Genomic DNA, 7,858 nt, shown 5'->3' with positions numbered 1-7,858 from the left:
AGTTCAGGTGTTGCTGAACCTTGAGAGGGTAGAGTACTTCAGGCAGCACTGGAGCACCACGGTGGAAACGGTGTAAGGAAGCCTTACGGCTCGGGTGGAGAGGAAGGGGGCTTTGCGAGAGACGAGAGAGGATAATAATTGCTGGAGTTGACACCACTGGTGTGTACAACAGGAGCATGAGCAGGTACATCTGAGTGTATGACCGACCCAGTGAGGATTTCTTACTGGATGCGGGTCCACGTGAGCATTAAATTAGATGAAGCCATGGTACTTCCTGGTCGAGATTTCCGTGAAGGATTTTCAGTTAAAAATTTTGTCATACCTTCGTTATGCTGTTTCACCGTGTGGGAAAATCCAGATTATTTACTCCTGAGGGCTGTATCCCTTTAAATGGAGTGTGTACGTTTCACCTGGTTTCCCACCACTTTCCCCACCCTATTCATCATATCTAGGTGTTGAATCTAAGTCCCTCCCTGTGGGAGACCCAGCCCAGTCACACTCACACATACACACACACACACACACTCACACACTCTGAGGCAGGACCCAAGTAAGCAGTGAGTAAGTATCTCCAATGTATTACTTTCGCTTTGCTTTGTATCTAGCTTTCAAAGTGTTCCTGTTTGTTTTCGGTTTCAGACTTTTGGCAGCTTTCAGAAACATGCGCTGTAACTTTGAGCACCTTCCGCAACCGCGTTGCTGCCGCTGTGACTGAATGGCGGGAGACAGGTGACTCTCAGAGGACCTTCCTCAGTGCTCACACACCCATGGCAAATTTAAATAAAGCTTTGCTATGGCAGCGTACACCACCGTAGAGGTTTTTTTTTTTTCCATCTAGCCCACAGGGAAGGCCGGAGGGGTTAGTTTTCCTTTTCTCCTTCCCGTAGCTCAGTGTCACAGCTGAATAACTACAGGAACGCGCTCACAGCTAACAGCTGCTGATTGCCTTTCCCAGAGCACACATTGGCTTCCATCATCACCATCACACTCTGAGGTCATGAGCCAGTGAGGCAACATGTGTCACGTGCACTCATGTGCCACATCTCCAGAGTCATATTGTAACAGGCAGCTGAAAACGAAGACATGTCAGCTTTTGCTGACCATTCATGAGCTGTGTTAAATGTACTTGACCTTTTGACATGACATGGCATGATGTAGCCTAAGAGGCCAAGCTTGGCTGGACTTTGAAGCTTCGTGATACAATCAGATGGTGGAGTGGGTGTGGGTCAACCCTCCTGTTTGCTTTATGAGGCCGTTGGGAAGGCAGGTTAGTCCACAGCGACAGCCAAAACTTTTTTTTGTGTGTGTTTACAATTGCATGCCCATTGTTTTCCTACTTTATTTACATTCAATAGATCCTTCTCATCGTTTTAACTTTTGTTTTATTACAACGTATAATACTTCATCCTAATCTGTGATAGATCATGTGTTTCTGCCTATTTTTTAAGCGTTTTCCTTATATTTTGTCTTTATGCCTTAAATGTTACTTAGCCGTCATATATTCATATGTAGCTAAACAGTCACAATATACTAGGGTTGTTGTATAAGAAAAGGAACAGAAACCAACTGGAGCACAGTGTGCTGAGAATAAGGTTAAACTTAGGCTGTGCTTGAAAGAAAATGACTGAAATCCAGGGCTTGTGTTACAACCCGTCATTGAAACACAGGTCTTTTATCACTTTGTATTTAGAATGTTGTTGCTTTGATGTTTATGCATCTGCTTCCTTTGATGCTTATGTTGGACTGGAGGAGACAACATGTCATGGTGTCCAAGAGGAAAACTGAACAATCCACTTATTTATGTAAATATGACTCCTACATGCTTTAAAAATTTAATTTAAAAAGTTACAGTAAAATTAACCAGCTGTATAAATAGATAAATAATTGTAAATCGTATAACATTGCAAGTTTCTTTGGACAAAAGCATCAGCTAAATGAATAAATGTATATAGTAAAGACCTTTGTGACCTGGTTATACACAACTGAGTGTTAATAATTTTATATTTTGCCTAGTTATTTTTAGTTCATTTTTACATCTTGGTCACATTATGGAGTGAAAAAAAGTGGAAAAATATTACGCATTCCATAATGGCCACATCCCTACTTCACGATGGACAGCTTATTCTTTATCTGTTAGGCTGCTTCTTTCCCCATATATGTTCTTCAGAGTTACACCAGTCAATCCTAAATTTAAAACAAATATAAGTAAGTATTTGTTATCCTAGATAAAAGCCAAACTTTTTCAAAGGTATAATTACAGAATCAGATCCATAATATGATTTGTCCAGTGCATCTTTTCAAATGTGCCAAATTTACGGACAAACATAAATGTCTGAAGCCATTCGTCCTGAGCATGGGTTGTGGCAAACCGGAGCCTAACCCAGCAACACAGGGCGCAAGGCTGGAGGGAGGGGACGCACCCTGGACTGGACACCAGTCCGTCGCAAGGCACCCCCAGCAGGACTCGAACCCCAGACCTGCCAGAGAACAGGAACAGGCCATACCTGCCACACCACCACAGCTCCATTCATGGGCATGTTAAAAAAAAAAAAAAAAAACATGATGCTGCAAAACACTGTAAATGTAAAACGTAAAGTAAACTTCCTAAAACATTTGCAGAGAATTAAAACCGTTTTTCTATAGACTCAGAAAAACTAGACGGGCTTATTCATAGAGCTGATCAGATTGTTCTTGTTTTTGCTTCCTTTTTTCATCAACTGAGCCCAGGCCAAATATGGACCACAGCATGCATAATGGATGCAGCTCATCTATTCGTGCGATGGAATAAGAGATGGGCAGCAGTTCACCACTGGGACAGGCTGCAGAGAGGCATAATGGAAGGGCCAGGCTTCAGGATGCTGCCAGTCACTGATGCCAAGAGCAGTTTCAACCACTCTGTGGGCCAGCAGGTTCATGACCTCAATACACAGGAAATGATTTCATAGCCATTTATAAAAATATCTCGCCTCGTGGTGATCTGGTCTGGCAAAGCTGAATTTGGTTGAAACGTGCCAAGTAAAGCAGTGCCCACTGTTAGTGACTTCAAACAACTATAGGGGAGAAATATGGAAATGTTGCACTGGATTTAAGGGGAAGAAAACCAGCAAAACCTGAAATGCATTGTAGTACAAAGAACAATATTTCATCTGTAGCTGTTCAGTTCCTTTTGCTGTAAGAGGAATTTATTTCTCTATGGACATCTCACTCACACACACACACACACACACACACACACACACACACACAGCTTGAACCGCTTGTCCCCTATGGGGTCACGGGGAGCCAGAGCCTAACTCGACAACACAAGGCGTAAGGCTGGAGGGGGAGGGGGCACACCCATGACTGGGTGCCAGTTTGTTGCAAGGCACCCCAAGCAGGACTCGAACCCCAGACCTACCAGGACCCGGTCCAACCCGGTCCAACCCACTGCGTCCCCGCTATATGGGCATCATTTTAATAGAAATGCAAAAGTTATAGTAGAAACCGATCTGGAATTCTGGAAAAGGGAGAACAAATACTTACTTGCTCAGTAATTTTACAGTCATCACATATTTTGACAATACAGCTAAGCAATTGCTTAGTTTTCCTTCACAGCACTTCAACATCTCAGATGGTGAGTGCTAGGGGCCTTCAGTATGACAGCATGTCTGCTTTAAGACTTACAGTTCTGCAGTGGACTGGTGTCCCATCCAGGGTGTACCCTGACAAGCTTTGCCTCCTTTGATTTCAGGATAGGCTCTAGAACACCACAACCTTGACCAGGACAAGCTGTTACAGACAGTGAGTGAGGCAATGCCTTACAGTAGCTTTCAGTGTTATTAACAGCACTGGACACTTACATTTATTCATTAAGCAGACACTTTTTTCCAAAGCAGCTTGCAATGTTAGGGTTACAATTATTACAAGCTCACAATTATTTACCCATTTACTCAGCTGGGTAATTTTACTGGAGCAGTTTAGTGTAAGTACCTTGCTCAAGGGTACTACAGCTGGAGGCAGGGATCAAACCTGCAAACCTTTAGATCCAAAGACAGCAGCTCTAGCCACTACGTTACCTGCTGTCCACGACTTACAATGTTAAGTTACTTTTAAATTATTTACCCATTTATAGAGCTGGGTAATTTTTTACTGGAGTGATTTTAGATTAAGTACCTTGCTCAAGGGTACTATAGCCATAAATGAGATTTGAAACTGTACAGTAAAATCCACCTCTATCTTTTAACCACTTTGCAATGTGCTATAGAAGAGCCTCACAATATTTAGATTAAAAGATTACCTTACTTAGATTACATTAAATTGTTGTATCTTCTTGTTTTGTTAAACTGTCCTATAATGCTATTGTCCCAAGTGAAATTATAGACAGGAATTTGATATGGGGTTCAGTATGGTTTTTTTTTTTTTTTAATAATCATGAGAACTTTTCATATCAACACATTAAGGATTCTTCTTAAGCGTTCTTTGTTAGCTTGGCTTTTAACATGCATTTGTAGATATTATTGTCTCTCTGTAAATCAGTTATATGGTTCAGTAAAGGTTGGGTAGAAAGTTTTGCTTGTTGGGTCCTTCTTTTGTTTTTCATTTTCCCAGAGTGTGTTGTTGAGTTTCCCCTGTGCTGAAGATGAGGACAAGTGGAAATTTGTATTTAGTATACTTATACTCAATTCTTTGATGAGGGCTGGTTGGTTTTTTATTGACGGTGACTCAACAACAGTAAAATTTCAGTGTTTCTATGTTCTGATCAGTTACCGATCTAGGACAGCTTTCTGTGACCAGTTTTCATACCTCAGGGTTTATTTACTTTGTTGGAATCTTTTTTTCCCTGCCAGTTTCGAGCCCTGGGGCAGCAATCAGAGATAAAAACAGTTTTGCTTCGCAGAACCAGAAGCACAAAAGCAACAAGCTTCATTCTCAGCACTTTGTGCTGGGTGATAGGTGATAGCATGACAGACAAGTTGTAACACTCTCACCTCATCTTGTCTTTAGCTTTAGACTGTCTTTTACTTTCTCTCCCAACACTGCCTCTTTGTTTTCCATTTGTCTGGCTGATAGTGTGAAAGAATTGCATGTCCAGCTTAGCTTTACCTGATAATAACAATAAGGAAAATTGCTTTAAAGATTCTTTTATATTGAATGGCTAATCCTGGCCGTAGGGATTTACAATCCAGGAGGATTAAGGAAAAATACGTTATTTATCTACTAGCTGACATCATACGATATTACATAGTACATTGTGGTATGAAGAAACATACAGTATAAGAGATGAACTTGATGAGTGGAAATGAACAATACACTGCTAGGCACTTAATATTATTCTCACTGTGTCTAGACACATTGTCAGATTGCTTATGGCTTGTGTTCAATGAACAGTAATTATTTCAGCAGTTGAAGCTTATCCACAATTTTGTATGGTTACAATCATTTGTTAGACGTTAAGCACACCAGGAAATGCTTTTTGCTGCTCCTAATTTCTCTGAGAGTCGATAACAAGCCCAGTTCTGGAGTTGTAACACAGAGGGTGGTGACAGGACTGTAATTCCTTCAGGTCTGCAAAAAGCTGAGGGGGTCCACATCAAAAAAAAAAACTTCCTAAAGATGTGCGGAGATGTCATTGTAATGCATTGTGAGCATCATCGACATATAACCACTGATTCTGCTCCGGCAGTAAAAGCGTAAAACTTCTTTTAAGTTTAAACAAACGGAAGAGACAGAAAGAAAGAGAGAAAAGAGAGAAATTGCCTATTTGACACAAAATGCCATGACAGCAGCAACATGGCAACAATTTTTTGACATAATGGTATCAAAAGTACAATGGGAAAAAATGCCTTTGTATTGATTTCTTCCTTTGGATGCATTTAAACTTTTTTATTCAAATCTGTAAAATTCAGCTTTTATTAATTTTTCACCTGTAAACCAAATTTGAAAGGATGCTATGACAGATTTCCAGTAAAGAAAAAGTGGCACAGGATTATCATGCCTGCATGAAACAAAGTGTAGCAAACTGTGCTTTCCCACTTGATTTGACATTTTGGAGGGTGATTAATCGATGGAGAAATTGTCAACACACAAACACTGCAACACCTATGGATGCGTGATACCCACGGAGGAAATACCCAAACGTGATCCATTATAATGTTTAATCGAAGGAACAATTCAAAGTGAAATTAGAGTGAAACATTGAGAATCAATGACAGAACAAGCATTAAACAAACAGTAAAGTTTATTATAATCATCATCATCATTATCATCAGTGAACTCCTGTGTGTGAAAGTGCTTTGTGGGACTAAGGGGGTTCTGTGTCTGTGTACATGTGGGGGCATAATCGATCTATAAAAAGCGGCAGCGAGCAGTATCCGACTTGCAGTATTGTGATCCTAACTGCCGGCCTGAGCCCAGGGCCACGTCCATCACAATCTATCAGGCCAGTATACATAACAACACAATATAATCTGGCTGTCACCTCAAATGGTTTATCACATTTCTCCAGAGAAGTCTCTCCACAATAGGGCTTTAAGGTCAGTTATAGCGACATGACCCAGTGGAGCAGGAACAGTTACCGTGATTTTATTACAGTTGAGACAGCAATATAAGAAAAACGGCTGTTGATATTTCACACAATGTGCTTAAAGTGTGTGTACTCTGCCTCCCTGTTGAATCGTCAAATTGCCTTCCCCTCTCATGTGGTACGATATTGCAAGGCAGTGTAATTCATTCACACTTCACCATTGTTTGGGTTTTCGAATATAATTGCTACATATGTGACAAGCTATAATGCGTACATTTGATTAGGGACCGCTATGGACCAGCTGATGCCCTTCAGCTTCACAACTTAAGATTTATTGTTGGGAGTCTGAGATAATTCAGTCCTGAGCAAGTAAAAATCAAATTAGGTGAAAAACATACCTTGTGTTTTTCTGGACCCGCTGAATTAGATTTCTTTATTCCCACTCTTTCCAGGAATTTCTATTAACACTTTATTTTTGTTACCTTTGCTCCTTAGCCAACATCTAAATGACGTACAATTTTGCAAATTTTTTTAAATAGATGGATATTTTACTTACTTCAGGAGTTTGGCCTAGGAACACAGCTAAAGGGTACTAAAACAAGGAGTCTTGGAGGAACATTGAGCTAGCAGTCTTCAGGATGCAATTCGGGATTTCGAAAAAAAGTCAAAAGGGTGTTAACATGTAACAGGCACCACTGGTAAAGGTGGAAGCACATACAATGTTACAGGTATTTAAGGTAAGCCTGAAATACAGCAAATTTTTTCATGGGACTTTGCAATTATTATGGGTAAGACAATGACTACAATTTCTATAGATTATATATCCTAACAGTTTTTTTTCTTTTTTTTTACTTGCTGTAACAGCAAATAATAACATTGGACACAATGAGAGCACAAATGGAGTATTTCAAGAATTCAAGGGGATCAGGGATTTTGGAGCTCAGCCTTTAACATCTTAATTTTATAAATTGCTAAGGTGAAAACAGATGCTTACAGAATTATCTTTATTTGTCTTAAATGCAGAGCAGAAGGACTGTCTGGATGAGGAACAAGATGAGTCACCAGGACATTAGCTCTTAGGCAGAGGCATTTCTTCTGAAAGCATATATTCCTGTCAGACACCTGTATCAAAACTGGATGTGTGCCTCTGAGTAGAAATAAACCTGGACTGTCAAAAAACTGACCCGTTTCATCCAGTCCATAACTTGACAAACACTGACTTACTGAAAATCATCTCCTTGTTAATAGATAAATTTGACTGATGGAATGAGAACACTTGACATTTATACCTGTATCTTCCCTGAATAAATCAAGCAGGCTTCTTCTTTAGCACTGCTTGAACCAGTAATAATACCT

At 40.2% G+C, this 7,858-nt stretch overlaps 1 protein-coding gene across 1 annotated transcript in view; it reads left to right on the top strand.

The window, feature by feature from the left end:
- The first annotated feature begins 524 nt into the window (after positions 1 to 524).
- Positions 525 to 7,858, top strand: part of atp10b (ATPase phospholipid transporting 10B) — a 67,051-nt gene continuing 59,717 nt past the window's right edge. Inside the window, exon 1 of the mRNA XM_018744479.2 lies at positions 525 to 561. The gene's annotated coding sequence lies outside the window, so the exon portion shown is untranslated. The remainder of the gene's footprint in view (positions 562 to 7,858) is intronic.

This window comes from Scleropages formosus, chromosome 13 (assembly GCF_900964775.1).
Source record: "Scleropages formosus chromosome 13, fSclFor1.1, whole genome shotgun sequence".
NCBI classification, from domain to species: domain Eukaryota; kingdom Metazoa; phylum Chordata; class Actinopteri; order Osteoglossiformes; family Osteoglossidae; genus Scleropages; species Scleropages formosus.
Note: the sequence above shows the minus strand (reverse complement) of the source record. Positions and strands in the feature narration are given on the sequence as shown.